The 22,390-nt window shown below is 47.6% G+C and overlaps 1 protein-coding gene across 3 annotated transcripts in view; it reads right to left on the bottom strand.

The window, feature by feature from the left end:
• The window catches only part of TANC1 (tetratricopeptide repeat, ankyrin repeat and coiled-coil containing 1), a 233,035-nt gene extending 211,411 nt beyond the window's left edge, over positions 1-21,624 (bottom strand). The window contains exon 1 of one of the 3 annotated variants that reach the window (XM_088474775.1): positions 21,132-21,624. The gene's annotated coding sequence lies outside the window, so the exon portion shown is untranslated. The remainder of the gene's footprint in view (positions 1-21,131) is intronic. The other 2 variants (XM_088474776.1, XM_088474777.1) reach the window with 2 other exon arrangements.
• Between the last annotated feature and the right edge of the window lie 766 nt (positions 21,625-22,390).

The raw sequence follows: 22,390 nt of genomic DNA, 5'->3' as shown, positions 1-22,390 counted from the left end.
CAGGAAGACTATAAAGTAACTGTCCAAGTTTTAACTGTAAAGCAGTGATTGAAGGATCATGGCTTAATGGCTTACCAAGCCCTTCATCAGTTCCAAGAATAGGAGAGCAAGAGAGTTGCTTTTGCCAAAGAGTACCTTATCTGGATGGCCGCTGATTGGCCCAAGGTGACAAAAGCAAATTTAATGTGGTGTCCTCTGATGGAATAAAGTATAATACATGATACCAGATACTCACTGTGAAACATCATGAGGGCACTTCCCTAGCTAGGGCATCAGTCTTCTACAGTGCATTTAAGGTATCATGGATCAGTTTCTTTACAGAGAAATCTTAGACGCTACCATTTGCAAAAAAAAAAAAGAAAAAGTGTCCCAAAAATTGATCTTCCTACAAGACAACGATCCCAACACGGTTCCAAAAAGATCCAGCACTACTTCCACAAAAAGAAATCAATGTACTGGAGTTGGGCAGACTGAATGGGCCAAGTGACTTATCTACCGCCAAATTCTATGTTTCGATGAGGGGCCAAGTCAAAGTCTTGACCTATATCCCATTGAACACTTGTGGGAAAAGCTAGACAGGCGTGTAAGGACATAGGGTCTCATTGAGACCCGGTCGCAAGCGCCAATGCGCTTGCAACCGAGTCGATGGTTAGCTCTATGCACGCGCAGCGGCCGCACTGCGCGTGCACAAGCCCCGGAGCGAGAGAGAAACTCTCTCACTCCGAAGCTCTCTACAAAGAGGGTGGCTGTCGATGTTGATCGACAGCTCGCCCCGTTTTGTAGGCGGGCCGGGGGGGCGGTTTCCAAAACTGAGGCGTTTGTGGGCGGCCGCACTGACATAATCAGTGATGTCAGAGGGGAGTTTCCTGCTTGATCAGAGCAGGAAGCTCCCTGGGGGCTTGCGGTTGCCGAGACCCAACCTAAGGTTTTCGTCGCTAGCCCCGATGGTGTTCACCATCGTGACCATCAACCTGGTCGGTCGCTAAGCAGTGGGTGGTAACCCACAGCTTAGCTAGCGACCAGGAGGCCGCACTAACGAAAAAAAAAAAAAAAAAAAAGGAAGCAGCCGCCCTCATTCAGAGAGCGATCGCTTCTTGCGACGGCCTCTGAATGAGGGCCATAGTGTCTCCGCTAGGCTGTTTCAGGGGGCGTGCGTTCTGCCTGATTTTAAATCGCTGAAAGGTGCCACGCCCCCTACAGTAATGGAAAGAGGATGCGTCACAATGACATGCCCCCTTTTTGAGTGGTCACATTCTTTTTCGGGTGTGCGGACAAGTGACCTTCTGGGGTAGCCTCCCTGCCTACCCTAGAATGAACAGGAAGGCCACAAGAGTACTCAAACCATGACTCTTCTTTTCACGCTTTACAAAGGGAATAGACAAATATTTCTCAGGAACGTTTACTGAATTATGTGGAATCTAAGCACAGATGATGCCAGGCCGTAGTATCAGCAAATGGTTTTGCAATAAAGTACTAGTGCCGTTTTCTTAAAATATCCCGTTTTGTGTTATTTTGTTGCAGGCTATGAATTTAAGGTTTTGTACCCGACTGTCAAAATCCTTGTGAGCTTCGGGAAATTATATTTTATGATCATCATACAAAGAGTGTGGTGACCAATTTTGTTACCAATTTTTGTTAATTTGTACTAAGTTTATAAAATGATGAGCACCTTTTGTTAACAGTGTGGAACAATAAAGAAATGTATTTGTCAAAAGACAAGCACTACTGTAAATAAAGAACTGTTGTAGGAACTATTTGCCACTTATTCTGTAGAGCTGCAAATGATAAGAGGCTATATTTGGAACTGCCATGTGCCCAGCTTCCCATTACGTGATTTTTTTCTTGGCCAATGTACAGTGCTAGAACCAACCTTCACAATGCCTAGATGATCTAAGCATCCCAACCTCCTTACATCCAGCAGGACACACAGGGGGCATTTCATTTGTTTGTGTGCATGGAGCTCTGGTCTAAACCACACGGGAGCTATTCCATTGCTTGTGCGACCAGCCCCGAGGATGCACATAGCGAATTACCTCAGTAGTGTGCGAGCAGAAATCCATATAAAGTAGGGCTTCGGGGCTGGTCGCGAGTGCCAGGCACGGGTGAAACTGCTTAACACGGCTAATCCTGTGCATTCTCACGTGAGAAAGGATCAGTCAGTCAAGGGAATTTACTGAATAGTTCCTGGGCACTTAACCCGGGAGCTAAATTAACGACCAACAATTGAATCACCCCAAAAGTGATGATTCATACACGATGCCCACCCATACACACTCAGCCTTTATATGTACATATATTACACTGATTTTCATGTGCTTACATTTTATATCAAGGTATTTTCTCTTCAATTCTACTCTTGCTATGAACCGACATGAATAGCATCCTCAAATTAATTTCTCAGAGAAGATGACCACATAAAACAAATTATAATCCACACAAACTTGGGTGGGCAAGATGGATTTAGAATAAGAAAATAGTCTGCGCCATGAGGTCAGGACGCGGCTCAGTTTCATCCACTAAGTCCTAAAATGGTCTGCAATGTATTTATGTATCACATTCCAATCCACGGCAGGTCACACATATTTGTCTGTCACAGCCTTCCGACGTTTTCTCTCCAGAGGAAGGGGTTTAAAGCCATGTCTGACTATTGTCTGGAAATACTTTCTAAAACTGTAGGTCTTATCTGAAAGCAACATCATAAAATTTACATTGATGATGTTTTGGGGACTTCACCAGCTTGTTGCCAAGGAATTTATGATGGGTTTTTTAGTACATAATGCCCCGAAGCGGCGCCCGACGCGGGCACTTATTGTGGACATTTTTCGGGACCTTATGTGTCCCGAAAAAATAATCCACAATAAGTGCAGTTTTTTCACCATAAATGCTGAAAACACATATATCCCGCGATAAGCTCACGGACCTGTGTGTTTCGCGGACCCCATAGGATAGGGTGAAAAAAAAAAAACATTGGCGAAATAAACGGGAATAATCAGCGAAAAATCTCTGGTTTTCGACAAACATGGCTATGTTTGGGGCTAATTGGATACCCCCCCTCAGTTTGCAGTCATCACTCTCCATTCTCCACATATATCATATGTATTATCCTCACAAGTAATCACAGGAGTGGGAAAGGTCACTGATTACCACAGTATAGAGTCACTCCTCCTAATCTGTGAAATTTTGACAGACTACAAATTGCTCAAACCTGAGTACAAGGGGATACACGTGATAAAGGAATACGGGGACTTTAAAATTTGACTCAATAAATGCAAAAAGACTGCACTTCTTAACTCCAAAATAATACAAACATTACCACCCTATATATTCGCTAAAGACTAGGATAAACACAGGTCATGCTGCATTTCTGAAAAACTTTTCGCACAATGGATGCGATTTGCCATTCCAGAATGCTAACTTGCATACATCTACTTTGCAAGTTTTGTCTTGCACCCCATAGTTGTGCACCAGAAAACTTGCAATGAAGTGGCCTTGGTATTTTGCCGATGCCTGGCAGCACAGGTGCGCTCTCCGGTAGTGTGACTCCATTCCAGACTGCACGCCAAATGTGCGTGAACTCTGCCTGTTATTCTCCCAACGGCCAACACAGAGGCTGACTACAGCGGCTTGCCGAGGCATTCGTGAGCGGCACAGGTGATTTAGATCACAGGATTATCACCCAGGAGGGCTCAGCCTCCACTTCATTCACCGGTAGATACAGCCGCGACGTTAACGGACGGCACAGTGCACTGACCGCCGGAGCGGTATATGGAGACAAAGATCCTGTTTGACATTTGACACTTTACTCAGCATCAAGCTGTTTATCACGGAGATTGCTCTCTACATATTAGTGTTGGATTAACTTGTCCATTGGAGGATAGTGAGTACTGCTGATCCCCCTCATACTCATATCCATTGCATTTAATACCCAATAACTATTGTTTTGCCATCAAAGTATACTCCCCTTTGAAGTTCAGTGCATCATCATTGCGCCTTGATACAATTGTTACCACAAGTATCAGTTTGAGGCCTGTTGTTACACAGTGTCACTATCACTGTGCATATTCTTTTTACTACTGGATGGGGAGCTTACACTGTGCACAGTTCACCATCTAAATCTGCAAAGGAACTTCGGCACCCTGCATTAAGGGAATTGGAGATCACTTTATACCGGTTATCCATTTATTTATTTATTATTTATTATTAACAATTTCTTTGTAATTTGTATAGTATATGTGTTTTATGTTTGCTATATGATCCTATCCAGGGATCATTTATTTAATACATGTGTTTATCAATAAATATTAATTATTTTTAGTGAATTGCCCATCTGCTATGTTGGATTAGCGCCGTCTATCTATTGTTTTCTGGCAGCACATCACACTGAATTGCATTACCCCGTTAATATTAGTCCTAATTCATAGAGCCAAATAACCAATATATCAATATGTGGGTAGTTTATCCCTAAGTTCCATCCCGTTGCAATCAGTTCATTGGGCTCGATTCAATTCAACGTGAATTGAATAGCACCGGGAAGGAGCTCCTGGAGATATTCAATTCAGTGCACTGTTACGCCCGACCAAGGATTTCTTCTCTCATCCCTCCTGGGGTGCGAGCAGAAATCCGACAAAACTACAGGTGCGCTGCTGTTTTCTACCCTTAGCTCTGCGGAAACATCGCGCCGGGCAGGTTAGTCGGAGAATGACGGTTCTCGTGACTAAACACCATGTTTAAGGCGAGAGTTGCGCAAGAACCGGCATTCACTGACAAAAAACAGCGCACTGAATTGAATATCTCCAGGAACACATTCCTAGCGCCATTTAATTTGCGTTGAACTTAATCGAGCCCATTGAGCATGACCACCGAAAACCAGGCTACACATGTGGATGTCAGTCTGTGCAGGTGAAAACACACTACTGTGCAACCTAAAAGCTGCCTACTTGAACAACAACCTAAGTTGTCACCTAACAAGCCCCAAAAAACAAGGGGCCTGATTCAGCAGTGTACACCAGTGCACTGCTGAACGCAGATTCCCAATGTTTGGGTAATCTGTGCAGGCGCAAGACCCATTCTGCGAGTGTGCAAAATTTGTCCTGCTAATTCACTCGCAGACTCTCACTGATTGACAGTCTGCTGCTGTTTGTGGGCGGGGAGGGGGCGACGATGACCTCTGTTTCCCGAAACGGCGGCATGACACCGCCATTGCGGGGGGAGGGATGAAGCCAGGATCTCCGTCGGCTGACGGAGATTTCCTGGTCTCTTCCTCTAAACTGCGGCGTCCGGCTGCGGGACACCGCGGGTCACCGCAGACGGCCAATGTTACGCAGATTATACGTTGCTGCGTTGGACAACGCACCTCGGATAAGTAATGCACAGGAGGAGTGATGCCTCCTGCTGCATTACAATATCTGCAAGGGTCGCAATTGATCCTTGCGGAATCAGGCCCAAAGTCTGAATATATAGGTGGTATCTTTCAAATACACAAAGCGTCTAAACACATCTAAAGAAGTGGTTAGGGTGCTCAAACAAGGGACTTTGCACACATTTCAGCCTCAGGAGCCTGCGAAAAGAAAAAAAGTGTCCCCCCCGTAGCTTCAGGCATCTGAACGAAGCAACAATGGAATTGCTCCAGCAGGCGCCCAATCGTATAGACCCCCAGTCTATTCCAATAATTGAATTGCCACCACAGATTAAGAATTTGAACTACATATGCACTGCTATATTGTAACAATAATATGAGATATGGTAAGAACTTACCCTTGTTATCTCTATTTCTACGAAGTCCATAGGGTTCCACAGGATACCTTGGGGGTATAGGTGTGACGTCAGTCGCCGGGCACCATAGAGTTAAGCTTTTCAGCCTCCCAGGATGCACTAGTGTCCCCCTCCTATACCCCGCCCCTGAGCCAAGGCACCTCAGTTAGTTATCAAGCCATAGGCCGGAGGAGGAGAAGGAAGAGAGAGAAAAAAGATCTGGACACATACAAGAATCACATTCTCACCAGAGGGAGACGGAAAAACCGGTGACCAGAGCAAAGCCCATCTGCAGCACAGGTGTGACAGGGCGGGAGTCCTGTGGAACCCTATGGACTTCATAGAAATAGAGATAACAAGGGTAAGTTCTTACCATATCTTATATTTTCTACTTCAGGGTCCATAGGGTATCCACAGGATACCTTGGGGATGTCCCAAAGCAGTATCCTTTAAGGGTGGGGACGCTCCTGTGCAGAAAGGAGAATCCGCCGCCCGAAGGAAGCATCCTGAGAGTCGAAGGTGTCAAACCTGTAATACCTCACGAAGGTATGGACAGAAGACCACGTAGCAGCCTTGCAGATCTGGACTGCAGAGGCACCACGTCGAGCTGCCCACGAAGGACCCACAGACCTAGTGGAATGAGCCTTCAGAGAAGAAGGAACCGGCAGACCTTCATGAAGATAAGCTTCAGAAATAGCCATACGGATCCAGGCTGCCAAAGTTTGCTTTGAAGCAGGCCAACCCTTTTTACGGAAGCCATAGAGGACAAACAAAGCGTCCGACTTCCTAAACGAAGAAGTGCGGTCAACATAAATCCTTAAGGCCCGCACAACATCCAAAGAGGCCTCACCCACGGAAAGACCCGGTGAGTTAAAGGCCGGAACAACGATTTCCTCGTTAACATGAAACTGGGAAACAACCTTGGGAAGAAACTCGGGCCGAGTGCGGAGCACTGCCCTGTTCCCATGAAAAACCAAGAAAGGGGGTCTACAAGAAAGAGCCCCTAAATCAGAAACACGTCTAGCCGACGCACTAGCCAGAAGGAAAACAGTCTTAGCTGTTAGCCATTTAAGATCCACTGAGCCCAGTGGTTCAAACGGCGGTCCTTGGAGAGCCCTCAGGACCACAGCCAAATCCCAAGGCGCCACAGGTGGAACAAAGGGCGGCTGAATGCGGAGAACACCTTGCATAAAGGTGCGCACATCCGGGATTGTAGCAATCCTACGGTGAAACCAGACATATAGGGCCGAAACCTGTGCCTTCAAAGAAGCAAGGCGAAGCCCATGATCTAGTCCCGCTTGCAGGAAGGCGAGAATCCGAGACAGACGAAACTCCCGCGGTGCATAACCTCTCGGTCGACACTACTGGAAGAACGTATGCCACACGCGATGGTATATCCTCGCGGAAGACGGTTTCCGAGCTCGCAACATGGTACGCACCACAGAGCCGGAAAACCCCCGGGACCTCAGCATGGCCGTCTCAACAGCCACGCCGTCAAAGACAGCAGAGTCAGGTCCGGGTGAAGACAAGGACCCTGAGACAGACGGTCCGGTCGTAGCGGCAACCGCAGAGGACTGTCCACGGACAGACCCTGAAGGTCTGAGAACCAGTGCCGTCTGGGCCACGCGGGAGCAATCAACAGGAGCGTCACTCCATCCTGTTTGAATTTCCGGATTACCCGTGGAAGAAGGGAAACCGGAGGGAACAGGTATGCGAACCGGAACGTCCACCGGATGGACAGAGCATCCACCAGAGACGCCCCTTCGTCTCTTGTGCGAGACCCGTACACCGGCAACTTGTTGTTGTGCCGGGACGCCATGAGGTCGATCTCTGGAAGACCCCACCTGTCCACCAGCAGTTGAAAAACGTCCGGGTGCAGGGACCATTCCCCCGGATGAACATCCTGGCGACTTAGAAAGTCCGCCTCCCAATTTAGCACTCCCGGGATGAAGACCGCTGATATGGCTGGAAGATTGCGCTCCGCCCAAACCAGGATCCGAGAGACCTCTACGAGAGCCGCCCGACTGCGAGTTCCTCCTTGCCTGTTTATGTAGGCCACGGTGGTAGCGTTGTCCGACTGGACCTGCACCGGGTGACCCTGGAGAAATCGATGTGCCTGCTGGAGAGCATTGAAGACCGCACGGAGTTCCAAGATATTTATTGGAAGCTCCGCTTCTGTCGGCGTCCACCTGCCCTGGAACAAGTGTGGACCCGAAACTGCTCCCCAGCCCCGAAGACTGGCGTCCGTTGTCAACAGGACCCAATTTGGAACCCAGAACGGACGTCCCTTGTTGAGGTGGGTCGTCTGTAACCACCAAGCAAGGGACAGGCAAACCTCCGGGGGGATCACAATCGTCTGGGACTTCAGAGACTGAGGCAGCCCGTTCCACTTGGACAGGATCAGGTGCTGCAGAGGTCTGGAGTGAAACTGGGCGTATTCCACCATGTCGAACACCGACACCATGGAGCCCAGTAACCTCATCGCCGAGTGTAGGGACACCCGGCGGTTGTGCAGACAACTGCGCACCCTTGACTGTAAAGCAGAGATCTTATCCTCAGTCACGAAGATCCTTTGCTGTCCCGAGTCCAATAAGGCTCCAAGATGCAGAATCCTCCGAGACGGGATTAGAGTGGACTTCTGCCAGTTGATTAGCCAGCCGTGCCGTTGCAGCAGTGCAATGGTCAGGTCCAAGTGGCGTAACAGGAGCTCTGGAGATCCTGCCACCAATAACAGGTCGTCCAAGTACGGCAACATGGGGACTCCCTGCAGCCGCAGAGAAGCCGCCATGACCGCCATCACCTTGGTGAAAACACGTGGTGCTGTCGCCAGGCCAAAAGGTAGCGCCCGAAACTGGAAGTGGTCGCTGCGGATTGCAAACCTGAGGAACTGTTGATGGCGCAAAAGAATAGGGACATGCAGGTAAGCGTCCTGTATGTCCAATGACACCATGTAGTCCCCAGGTTCCAGCGCCAGAATGATGGACCGTAGGGTCTCCATCCGAAACTTCGGAACCCGCAAAGACTTGTTGAGTGCTTTGAGGTCGAGAATCGGACGATACGACCCATTGGGTTTCTGTACCAAAAAAAGATTTGAATAGAAACCCTGGCCCCTCTGGGAGAATGGAACAGGCACTATAACTCCAGCCTGGAGCATAGTGTGCAATACCTTCCGCAGCTCCGTAGCCTTGTTGCGGTCTGATGGTAGACCCGTGGTGAAGAATCGCGCTGGGGGTCTGTGCCGGAAGGAGAGGGTGTACCCGTGGGAGACCACCTCGAGAACCCAAGTGTCTGTCGTAGTGGCCGACCAACACTGGGCGAACTGCAGCAGGCGGCCTCCCACCCTGGGATCCCCCAAAGGGAGGCCCGGACCGTCAGGCCGCAGGCTTGTCATCTGGCTTGGGGGCTGGACATCTGGTACTCCATGCCTGCTACCGGGGCTTGGCCAATTTCTTAGGGCCAGCCTGTCGAGGAAACGACTGTGGTTTGGGCCTGCCCTGGGCCCTAGATGACCGAAAGGACGATGGTCCAGAACCAGAAGGAGCAGCGGCCGATGGGAGACAAGCCGATTTGGCTGCCGCCAGCGTGGCCACAATCTTATACAGATCTGGACTGAAGACTGCTGAAGAAATTCTAGACACCAGAGTACTAATGTCTAGGGCCGCCTCGTTGATATAAGTGGCCGAATCACAGAGATTACCAATCAACTCCGCCTGTTCGGCCAGACAGTCGGAATCAAAAGAAGCCTCTAATGAATCCGCCCAGCGCTCCATCGCTCTGGCAACCCAGCAAATGGCCATAGCCGGCCGTGCTGCCCCCCCGCAAGGGAATAAGCGGACTTCAGGCAGATCTCCACCTTGCGGTCCGTAGCATCCTTAAGGGAGGACATGGATGGCATCGGCAATGTGGCACTACAGACAAGACGGGTCACGTGAGAATCCACCTGTGGAGGGGATTCCCACTTTGCAAAATAATTATCCGCGAACGGATAAGCCACCGCCAGGCGTCTCTGCGGCTGGTATCTTTTGCCAGGCTGTTTCCACGCCTCCTCTAAGTGGTCCACTAAGTGACCCGAAAGAGGAAAGACTGTGGCATCGCCCTTCACATCTTTGAAAAAGGCATACTTAGATTTAGCCGCTGGGGGAACTTCGTCCTCAATCACCAAGGCTGTGCGGACTGCCCGAATAAGTCCAGGAATATATACTTTGGACTTAGCATCAGCGTCCTTAGTGTGGAGAGGTTCCTGATCGTAAGGATCCAGAATCTCCCCATCAGACGTCCCCTTGTCATCCTCATAAGGAGCCGACAGAGACGCCACCGGCCGTTTATGCGGCCGCATCACAGACTCCCCTTGCAACACATTCGACAAGTGCTGTACAGAACTCGTCAGGGAGTTAACCTACGCTGGCTCCTGAGAAACCGGGAGAGGGGAAATAGGGAGACTGTGGGGTACCACCAATTGTCGTGGGAAACCCTGCATGGGTGACGACACCACTGACTGCTGGGACAAACCCATCGGTGTAAACGCGGGCTGCTGAGCTAACTGGCCCACTAAGGCTGTAGGCGCCTGAGCGAAACAAGCCCAGGGCGGCTCCTGTACCGGTGCTGTAACCGTAAGCGGCCGCGCCATGGACAAACACTGCCGGCAAAGGCCCTCCGCGCTACCCTCCCCCTCTGCTAACGGTACTTTACACGTAGTACACTGTAGCCGGAGAGGAAAATCACTTTCAGACATGATGGCACCAGGTATGTGACCCCTCTCACCAATTATATAGTAAATAGGCGAGAGACCACCCTGCAGCACCGCACCGCAAGGGCTTAGCAGAAAGAACAGGGACAGAATAAAGCTGACAGTTTAGAAGAAAAGTTACAGGCAGCAGCGCTAGCACAGTCACATACAATGCAAAGAAAATCAATTCCTGCACTAACAGCGCTGATCACTCAACTACGCAGACACAGGGCCTGGTAGGACACAGCGCTGCATACACAGACCTGACCACAGCGGAGGAGAGGTATGCAGGGGGACCCAGACCACGATGCTTCCTTCCAGGCTTCCAGCAGCGTTCACCATGCGTTCAGAAGAAGATGGCTGCCGAGGAGCAGAGAGGAGGCTGGCCTGGGGGAGGAGCGCTGCCACAGGGCCAGTCGGCAGCGTGCAGAGAGGGCTGTGTGCAGCGGGGGAGGCACCGGCTGTGAGACAGGGAAGGCGCGCTCCCCTGGCATGCATTTAACCCCTGGGACGCCGCAGCGCTACCGCTCTGCTGCGGTCCGCTGTCCCAGGGGGTAGTGGAAGCGCAGGTTGGTCGCCTGGCTCCACGCTGCAGCCAGTCCCCAGGGAGCCCCCTGCCTGGGGACTTAGGACCATGTGACCAGCGGGGACCCACCGCGGGACCCCGCTGCTTACCTTTGTCCCCCTTGAATCCGGCCATGGTCCGGAACATCTGGGGTCACCGCTAGCTGTGACCCCAGATGCTCACCAGCATCCCCGGATCGGTACCGGCGTTCTGGTACCGGCAGTGGTGTAGGGAAGACAGCATGGACGTCAGGACTGACTGTCCATGCTGTACATCCAGATGTGCAGCCACAGCTGCATAGAAGAAAGCTTCAGGGGCTCTTCTAGCCCCCACTCCGACAGGTGCACCCGACTCCGGCCGGGCACCAAACTAAACTGAGGTGCCTTGGCTCGGGGGCGGGGTATAGGAGGGGGACCCTAGTGCATCCTGGGAGGCTGAAAAGCTTAACTCTATGGTGCCCGGCAACTGACGTCACACCTATACCCCCAAGGTATCCTGTGGATACCCTATGGACCCTGAAGTAGAAATTAAGATTTAACATACTCTTTACAGTTCCATATAAATACAGATCGCAGACAGCTTCTCCCATGACAATGATAGACAATTCTGTACGGTATCCAAGAGAAGAAGAACAAGCAGACGCTGATACTCAGTCTTTGAATCTCAAAGTACATGCAAGGGCATGTTCCTGCTATATCAAAGCCACCATAATGAGGAATAAACTGATCACCTCCCTACAGAAACCAACACAGATGTTTTGTTACAATCACACTAGATTTACTAAAGAAAAAAAAAAAAAAACTTTAGTATGATTTTTAATTTTAGACATTGTTTTATCAAATCAGAGACGATCTAAGGATACAAACAAACAAAAACCGCAGACGTGCCAGAAACATAGAACATAGAATGTATAACATAAATATTTTCTTAGTGTTATAATAAAGTAATATGTTTCTGCCATGAATTTATGTTTTGTCAGTGTACGAGTCCCCACAACTGCCAAGAGACTAAAATATGGTTCTATCAGTCTGTAACATTTCTTCATTATGTCACCTTTCAGTCTTATGCTGGCCATACACGCTACAATTATCAGGGCGATCCGCCTAATATCGGCGGATCGCCCCGATAATTGTAGAGTGTGCGTGGGCGACCGAGGGTTAAATATTGCTCGGTCGGGCATGCAGGATTGTCCAGCATGCCCGTCCGATGCGATATTTACCCAGTAAACTGTCGGCCGCATCGGGCAGTGTATGCCCAGCGCGGCCGACAGACAGACATTTCCTGTGTTCCTTCCTATGGAAGGAACAGGGAAAGGTCTCCTCCCCCAGGGGCGGAGCGCGGATGACGGGCTATACACTGAGATTTCTCTCACAGTGTATGCCGGTGACATCTGCGGCTGGCAGCCGGACAGATAAAATGTCTGTCGGTCCGACAGACATTTCATCTGGCTGTGTATGCCCAGCATTACTGATGTAGAATTCAACGGGTTTTTCCTTGTTCAAGGAATCCTCTTATCTTATAAAGGGAGGTGGCTGTGCAATACAGTCCAACTAAAATGCAAATGCAGCAGGTGGTGTTTGTAGGAAATAAGATGCTTCCTGCATGCTTCTGCATTCTGAGTTCAGCATCTGGTGGCTGCCCTCGGCCAGTGTACATAAGCCAAAGCTTAATCAGCCTGATCATCGGTACCCCTCTGCCAGGTAAGGGAAGTTTGCATACGACAACGCAGACCATGGGCTTGACACGCTCCCGTTTTGTACAACGGTCCTGGTCACCATCCCCTAAACGCCGCAGTATGTCAATCACGCTGTGGCTAAGGATGGACAGCGAGCAATCACACAGGTCCCGTTTTGCACATGCGCAGAACCACAACAATCAGATATGTGTGTAAACCGTCGTGTTTACGTACAAGCCCAAACCTGGCCCAATGTCCAGCTCTTCAGTGGTTATATTCAAGCCTGCAAGACCTTATGAAAGCTTCATATGGCCACTAACTGCCTCCTAGACTTTCCTTGTGGCCGCTAGCTATCTAGTTTACCACCTTTGTGGAGTTCAGGAAGGATCCCCCATGCTTTCATGCACTTTGCATAAATTGCACATTGCAGAATTTATGTCAAATTTTAGTCCATTTCATTATTGTCCCTAGTTTTTGATCCTCCTAGGGAAGTCAACTCAACACTATCACAAATATTTCAGCTACAAAGACATGTTTCGCCTTTAAAAACTATAATCAAGTCAATTTAATAGTCCCCTCAGTTATGCCATTCACTTCTTTAATACTGCTGTGAGATCCATAGTTACCATATTTTTCCCTACTACTTTTTTTTTCCTGTTGTGTAATTACATTGCCATTCTCCAATCACCTGAAATTACACAGTTTGTCTCATCTCGTCTTCTTCCTACAACAAAGGAGTGATACATTATATTGCCATGAGCTAGTTCATGAACTCATGAATATTTTATTTGCGATAAAAGAGATATGCTTTACACCAACATGGCTGGAGGGAGTTGCAGTTTTATTGCAACAGTACTTATTGTGATTTGGTGCGTCGAAGACCAACTCTAACAGACATGTTCTCTTGTTAGAACATGTTCCTACAAAGTCATACATCACAGAGGTTTCCAAATGCTGTCGCTATACCCGAAAGTCTACAGTGACTCAAGTAGTAGCAGACAGACACTGCCACCAGCTTGTAATACAAGTGATTATCAGAAAAACTGACAGACATACGGAATTGGTCATTCATGGCATAAAGGTTCTCATCTAAAGATTGATGGATTTTACATGTAGATTTATTGCCTTAGACATCTTGGCTAGCCTACTGATAGTGGATGCTCCACATGACTTATAAAATCAATCTATATTTAAGCGTTACCCACTGTGGCAGTTGCCAGTGGGTAACCTACCTAAAAATCAACAGTTTCATGTATCGGGTACAACTGAACAGTAGAACTGTGTTTAAGAGATTACACACAATTTTTTGAGACATTGGGAAAAGCCATATGCTTTTAAAACGTAATGTCCTTCCAGAAATGTGCTATATTAGGAAAACTAGTGGTGGACAATTTGGGCAGATCCAGTCTGTGCAAACCGATGAAAAATTAGGTCACAGAGTGCCCTATACAGTGTGGATGGGGATGGGCGAAGATCACACATGTATCAAAATTCAAATTACCAATCAAATTCTCCAGCATTCTTTCTTTAAAGAGAAAAAAATCAATCAGGATACACAGGAATGAATACAAAATGGCTTCTTCCACTGTGCATCAAATAGATCAGTGGTTCTTAGTGAATTGATAGGCTGCAGTTTGGGGAGTACTGGCTCAGCAAATAAAATGGCTGCTTGCCCTTTCAGAAATGTTAAGCGCAAGAGAGGAGTTAAAATAGCTTTGATGATCTGCGTCTCTCTGTATAAAGGGTGGGCAACATTAATGTAGTTAGGATACCGGCGGGCGCTATCCCGCCCGCCGATATCCCGACATCCATATCCCGACATGGGACTAAAGGTAGGCGTCGAAATCCTGACACCTATCATTAGCCCCGCTACTAGAATCAGACACCCAGCTTACCGAACGAAGGTAAGCCGGGTGTCTTAGCGTGTAGCCGCGAGGGGGGGGGTTACCGTTAGGGACCCCTGGGGGAACATAGTGTTAGGAACCCCCTCCCCGGGAAGTGTTAGGGTAGGGAAGGGGGGGGGGGGTTACAGTTGGCACCACTAGGGGGCTAGGGTTAGTCACCCCCCCCCCCAGGAGGGTTAGGTATAGGGTGTGGGGAGGGGAGGTTGGGTTTAGGCACTAATGGGGGGAGGTTACGGTTAGGAACTAAGGGGGGGAGGTTAGGCACCCCTAAGGGAGGATTAGGGGGGGGGGGGTTAGACTACTTACCTGATGCAGTTGGGGTTGCTGACCCCGTTGAGTTGCCGCTGTCGGTATTTGATCCGGCGGCTGTTTAGCTACCTATCCATTCATGAGTTATCTGGCTTGGCAAGACAGATCAGCTGTATTATAGGAGGCTGACGTATGAGGTTAGGGAGATATTAGTTTGATTATTACAGAACAAGTACAAAACTACTCTATACATCTCTATTGATGTCATCTGCTGGGACTTGTAGTTCCATAACTTGTGGAACACTTTAAAGTGTTTTTTTTTTAAACTTAATGGAGCACAGTTCAAACATTTATGTGGCTCTCTTCATGCAAGTACATGAAGATTACAATTAATTCTATCCAAAACGAACTATCTATCCGATACTAATAGACTAATGATAAAGAGACACAATCCAATTAGGTGCAAATTATTCACGGCGCAAGTAAGTGTGGCTATATGCACCACTAACGGTACTGCTGGACTGGACTTGCAGATTTTTCTTCTGAAGGCAAAGATGTGCGGCTCCTGTGTGAGATCAGGCCGCAAGGGGGGCGAACTGCGGTACTGTTGCCGGCGATTTTTTTTATGCCGTTGCAACAACAACTCGTCCCCTTTGCACCTAATGGGATCAAGTTCTATGGTAAAATTAAAACCAAAAATGTTTTATTTTTTTGTCTCTACATTACTAAACAAAACTAGAAATGGAACATGGAATTCCCCACAGAACAATGAAGGCATTTTTTGTGACAGCTTTGTGGTCAATTGCAAAAGGTCTTCTTTCACTCACTATCACAACAGCCCCCGTGATAAAGGGGAACTTGGCATTAGGTCATGCTCCCCAGAAACGCTGTCTCGCCTGTCTTTGCCTGCACATTCCATTTCCTAGTTTTCACACACAATTCAAATGCAATGTGGGAACAAGGAACAGTTATGCAGAAGGTTACAAAGCCACATCTAGAGACCAAGATGCTTTCCTTATTGTAAGCAGCAGGCACAAAGCAGGGCAAAAAAGTATATGTTTCACTCGTTTAAAATACAATCATGTGCAAGAACACAAATGGACATTGCATTGCTTCTAAAGTAATTTATTTCTACTGGTAGGCTTATATTTGTGACAGTTGCCATCTATATTATATTTATCAGCAAAATGCAGGCTTAACAGGGTTATAACAAATTAAATGAGGGTAAAAAATTACCCTCATTTAATTTGTTATTCCTAATTGAGCATCTTACATAAACCATTGCGCAACACTGCAATTGTTAATCTTAACAGGAGGTATGGTTAAAACTGTTTAAGTAGACTGTGGTCTTCAGGTATTTGAGGCAGCCATATTTACAGCTGTACCAGTATTCAGCCTATCAATTCGGACATCGCTGACGCATACAAAAAGGGATACACATGGGCAGCAACAATTCTCAGCTAAACAATGTTCAGTTTATATTAAAAGGAACTAATAACTGACAAGAAAATATTCCAAGAATCCATTACACCACCAGTGTGAACTGATAACACAAAGGCAGGATGGTTTCATGGATTCATGCTATTTATGATAAATTCAGGAGACCTGGAAAACATGCACTGTTAGTGCTCCCTGAGGAACAAGTTTGGTAAACACTGGACTCAAAGGTGCCCATACACTAGACGATTAAGTTGAGCGATTGAACGATAATGTTCGTTCATAAATAATTTGCAAAAATGTCTAAAACGACCAGGGATGCGCATGCCGCTGGTTGTTTAGACATCTATCATCGTGCAAACATGCTGGATAACCTGACGATAACGTCAGGTTGAGCGTGTTTGCAGATGATTGATGAGCCTGCACTGAACAACTGCTCATTCATTGCAGGCACAGCACCAGACTGACAAACGACTGCACGATTACAATGTCGTAATCGTGCAGTCGTTTTCATGTCTGCTAGTGGATGGGCACCTTAATGCTTGGTACACACTAGGTCGACAGGTTGGTGGTTAGGCCAACCTAACTGATGATTGGTAAGTGAATATACATGGGCCGGACGTCACAACTGGGCGGGCATTAAATTTGCCAACCCAGTTGTGCCATCACTCACCCCCGGGTCCCTGCAGCATGTATATGGGCGATCGGCAGGTCGCCGTACACACCAGCAGATGCACAGATATATCTACAGATATATTGGGCAATGCTGTGCTGCACTGCCAAAACGATGTGTCTGTGAATGACGTCGTTCACAGACATATTGGGGGTACGCGTTTGTGATATATCGGCTGTTCGATTCAACACCCGATATATCGCCCGGTGTGTACCCAGCTTAACTGTTTGTAAAAGGTTCTTTATAAGGCAAAAATTCACACAGCAGGCAGACAACAATGCATTCAGACAAAGAACAACTGTTTGACCTACTCTTAATGCTTCAGGTAAACAAACACTGCAGGCAATGTAATGACACCTTAGTTCAGCTCCAACTTTCAGTGCTTCCTCTGCCTGTCAAAGTGTCAACTTAATATGTGTGGACACAGTGATAAGGTAGATCCACTCCCACATCTGGCGGAATTCCCATGGAAAACTGTAGTCAGAATAAAATAGTGTTCTGTGACTCATCATGAAGCCACAGCAGACAATACAGCCTGGCATATCTACATCAGAGTTTCAGGAAACCACATGAAGCACATAGTCCTGGTACACAGAATGGATACACCAAGTACTTCTGCGTGCCCACTGCTACAGTAACGCAACATTGGTAAATATAACTACAAACTCAGCACCTCCCAAAATAATCTGTTGCATTTAAGAGAGAATGCATACAACTGTACAGGGAACCACCTAGGAGTCTGAAAATATGTTCTTAATGCAAGGATGGACAAAGTAAAATGGAGCTTCCCTCAAAAACTAGACAGATTTTGCTTTAAAAGAACAAAAACTAAAAAAAATAGTTTTATTTAAAAGCGAATATATACACCGATCACGCATAACATTAAAACTAGCTGCCTAATACTGTGTAGGTCCTCCTCATGCTGCCAAAACAGCTCTGAGCCGTGGAGGCATGGACTCCACAAGACCTCTGAAGGTGTCCTGTGGTATCTGACACCAAGACATTAGCAGCAGATCCTATGTCCTGTAAGGTGCGAGGTGCCGCCTCCATGGCCCGGACGTGTCTTTCCAGCACATCCCACAGATGCTTGATCAGACTGAGACCTGGGAAATTTGGAAACCAAATCAACACTTTGAAATCTTTGTCATGTTCCTCAAAACATTCCTTAACATTTTTTGCAGTGTGGTAGTTAGTGACCATTGTCATCAGGGAATACCATTGACATGTACTTGGTCAGCAACAATGTTCAGGTAGAATGTATGTGTCAAAATAACATCATGGGCACTCTGATCAAGATGCAATGCACTGTCATCTGACACCTATCATAACCAACAATAACTCTGTCATCTATTTGTGCCTTCATTGCCCATACTGATAAAGAGCCTTAGGAGCCCATGACCCTGTCGTGGTTTCACCGGTTGCCCTTCCTCAGATCACCGTTGGTAGTTACTAACCACTGTATACCGGAACACCCAAGACCTGCTGTTTTGGAGATGCTCTGACCCCGTCTAGACATCACAATTTGGCCCTTGTCAAAGTTGCTGAGATCCTAAAGCCGCGTATCCACTTGCCGACTGGGGACGTTTGAACGATTAGGACATCGTAATCGTTCAGTCGTTCCTCATCCTGTAGGCGCCCACACTGAACGATATGTCGTTCAGTGCAGGCATTTTCCATCATCCCCAATCTGTCATGATAGGCAGATTGACCGGCATGCTTGGGCGATGATTGATGTCGAAAAATGACCAGCGGGAGCGCGCATCACTGGTCATTTTCGACATTTCATGCACGATTAATGAGCGATTGAGCGATAACTATGTCGTTATCGTTTAATCGGCAACTGGATACGCGGCTATACACTTGCCCATTTTTCCTGCTTCCAACACATCAACTTCAAGAACAGACTGTACACTCGATGCTTAATATACATTAGCTCATCCCTTGACAGGTGCCATTGCAAAGAGATAATCAATGTTATTAATTTCACCTGTCAGTGGTTCTAATGTTATGGCTGATGGGTATATTTATATGAAAAAGTTTCTTTCCCTTCAGAAGATCTTGTAGAGTTTTCTGCAATACTCTGTAGCATACCTGACCACTCACTGGAACAATAGGTCCACATATAGTGCACCCGTTTAGAGAACCTACTGGAGAGCAGACAGAGGGCCCGATTCAGACCCGGTCGCAAGCGCTGAGCGCTCGCAACCGGGTCGATGGTGGCCCAGAACGCATGCACGCGATGGAGCCGGCTCCGTCATGTGCATGAGCGAGACCCGGATAGCGACGGCCACTCCGTTGCTCCGGGTCTCGTACCAAAGGAGGCGTGCTGTCAATGTTGAGTGACAGCACACCCCATTTGGTGGGCGGGCCGGGAGAGTGGCTGCCCAAACGGAGGAGTTCCCATGTGAACACCTCCGTCTGGGGCCGGCCCCACTGACATCACGAGTGATGTCAGTGGGAGAGATTTCGGCTCTGTTTGAGCCGAAATCTTTCTGGGGCTTGCGGCAAAGAGACCCTACCACAAGGGTCTTGTCGCAAGCCCGATGATTGCGTGGTCTTGACCATCGCGACCACCTTCCTGGCCGCTCGCTATAGCTATGGGTGGTCACCCACAGCTATGCGAGCAGCCAGGAGGCCGTTCAAAAAAAAAATATATATATATAGCCAGGCCCTGATTCAGAGCGCCCGACTCTGAATCAGTGCCAGATTCCCTGGACAAATAGTACATATAAAAAAAACAAAAAAAACAACTAGAAGCCAGTATTTTGAAAAAAAAAAAAAAATAAATAAATAAAAAAAAGATAGTGCCCAGTAAGTTTCAGCCACATTTTTCCAGTACACCAGCCGACACAAAATGGGTCCCCTAATTATGGGGATGGGGTGGGGTAAATTATGGGCCTTATTTATAATCAAGTTTTATCACTCACGATATGATGTTGCGTATGATAATGGTGTTCCAACCAATCTGGCTGCCACGATTATTAACAATGCAACTCGCCGTGAATATTTAGATTTTTAATGAAAATATCTCAAGTATGTACTATAGGGAACTCGCAGGGACAGCGTTTGCAGTAACCACTGTCCCTGCAAGTTTTATCCCCGGCATTTCGGAAAAGTCTTTCATTGAAGTGAAAAACTTCCCCGGGAGAAGCTGACACTGTACAAGCGCACAATGTCAGCTTCCAGGACTGGCTGGGTGCTGCAGTGGGAGAGATCGAAAGTGCCCCTGGAGCGCCCACAGGCAAACAGTAGTGTAAACTACCGATGCTAAACTCAGAAAAGTTTTGCTTTTTTGGAGTTTAGTACATAAGGGTCAGATCATAGTCCCCATTGATAATAAATAATTAGAACTTTGCAGGCGATTTCATCTTTGGATTCCAGATCAAACAGTTTAGGAGGAATATACTATATATATATATATATATATATATATATATATATATATATATACACATACACACACACATACACATACATACACATATATACACACACATACATATTTATAGGTGCTTAAAAAGAATAAACTACTTTTCCATAGAGGCTATGTGCATAACCCTTCAATACTCCGGCACACATGGTGCTGCAACAAGTAGTCAGTAGTTATATTACCAACAGGTAACCTGAGACCCAATAATAATCCCACAATTGCAGAGCTCAGCTATTAACCTACTTGAATGTAATGTCAAAACTGTGAGGTTTGTTTTAAGTATTTAAACACAGCACTTAAATCTTCAAAAATATGAACTGCCCACTAGGCATCACCACCACGGAGGAATGTCAGGAATCTGGGCTTTTCCAGGGCTAGGAGAAGACAGGGAGATGTCACACTGTGGATAGATCCTGCTACCTGGAGGCAAAATTACCCACATCTTGCATCAATTAGACTCAGGCTACCTGTTAACCCCTTCCAGCAGGGGGTCAGGGTTACATGCACCATGGGGTGGCTTCAGTAAACAGGCATAAAAAGTGGGGTAATGGAATAGAAACATAATATAATTATGTATAAGTAACTAGAGTAACCCACCACCCACACTGGGACACAATCACAACATACCTTCTAACCCCCCATGCAGAAAACCACTAGTGCAACCTGGGGGATTAGAGTGTAGCCAGCACCTGCATATAGGACATACAGCACTTCTCCTTACCTGGGGCTGGGGTGTAGGAAGCAAGACACGGCTGGAATGAGGTAGGGGGTCACAGTGAGGAGGTGGAAGTGTAGCAGATGGAGAGACGCCAGGACATGTCCTCGCCGCCCGGATTGCAACTCTCAGTCCTGTTACTCAGATGTCTGATGTATGGGGGGACAGTGTTCTGGCTCCACAGTGCTTCCTGCTACACCCCTATAAACTTACTGATACTCATCAGCCCCTCACCCCAGCTAATGTCATCTCACATCACAAAACTACTCTCTGCCTCTTCCCAAACTTCCTACAGTACACTGACTATAACTTCCAGTACTCTCCCCAACAGTCACTGTTGCTGCTCTCACCCGTTCCTTCCTCACTGCATCCCCTTCTGGTGCCCTCCCCTCTCTCCGGCAGGACAGTGCAGGAATCCGCGGGACCGCACACTCCCTACTTCAACACCAGGCGCCGGCGGCTGCTCCTCTATGTGAACACGGCTATGTATCTCATTCTCAGCAGCGTACCGCCTCCTACAGTACAGCCGGCGGCCACTAGTCGGCTGTGACAGTTACAGGCAGCAGCACTGACATGCGAGAGTAGTTATCAGCGAGGACACGGGAAGGAAGAGAGAACAACTCCCTTGGAAAGAATCATTCTATCCATCAGTCCAATTATTTTATTGTTTAGACTTCAAGTACACAACATTCCCATTACAGAACTTCCACAAGATGTTCCTGAATGTGCGCTTAACACTTGAGTGACCAGGGGAATTTGATATGTAATGTTGGGCTACATCAAGAATGTTTTATCTCATTATAGTTATTATTAGGCTTTTACCAAGGCAGGGGAAGAAGTATGGGAGACAATGGAGGCGCCTGCTGCCGGGTGCCAGCACTAAAGGGGCACCTCCTCCATTGCCCACAATATATTCATCCCACTTAGGGTTGTAACTACCGTGTTTCCCCGATAATAAGACACTGTCTTATTTTTTTTTTGGTTCCAAAAAACACCATAGGGCTTATTTTCGGGGTAGGTCTTATTTTAACTAACATTGACAGCAGTGCCCCTTATGCAGGCCCCCCTGTAGCAGTGCCCCTTATGCAGGCCCCCCCTGTAGCAGTGCCCCTTATGCAGGCCCCCCCCTGTAGCAGTGCCCCTTATGCAGCCTCCCTTGTGTAGCAGTGCCCCTTATGCAGACCCCCCCCTGTAGCAGAGCCCCTTATGCAGCCTCCCTTGTGTAGCAGTGCCCCTTATGCAGGCCCCCCCCCCTGTAGCAGTGT

This window comes from Taudactylus pleione, unplaced genomic scaffold, assembly GCF_031769625.1.
Source record: "Taudactylus pleione unplaced genomic scaffold, aTauple2 ptg000156l, whole genome shotgun sequence".
NCBI lineage: Eukaryota > Metazoa > Chordata > Amphibia > Anura > Myobatrachidae > Taudactylus > Taudactylus pleione.
Note: the sequence above shows the minus strand (reverse complement) of the source record. Positions and strands in the feature narration are given on the sequence as shown.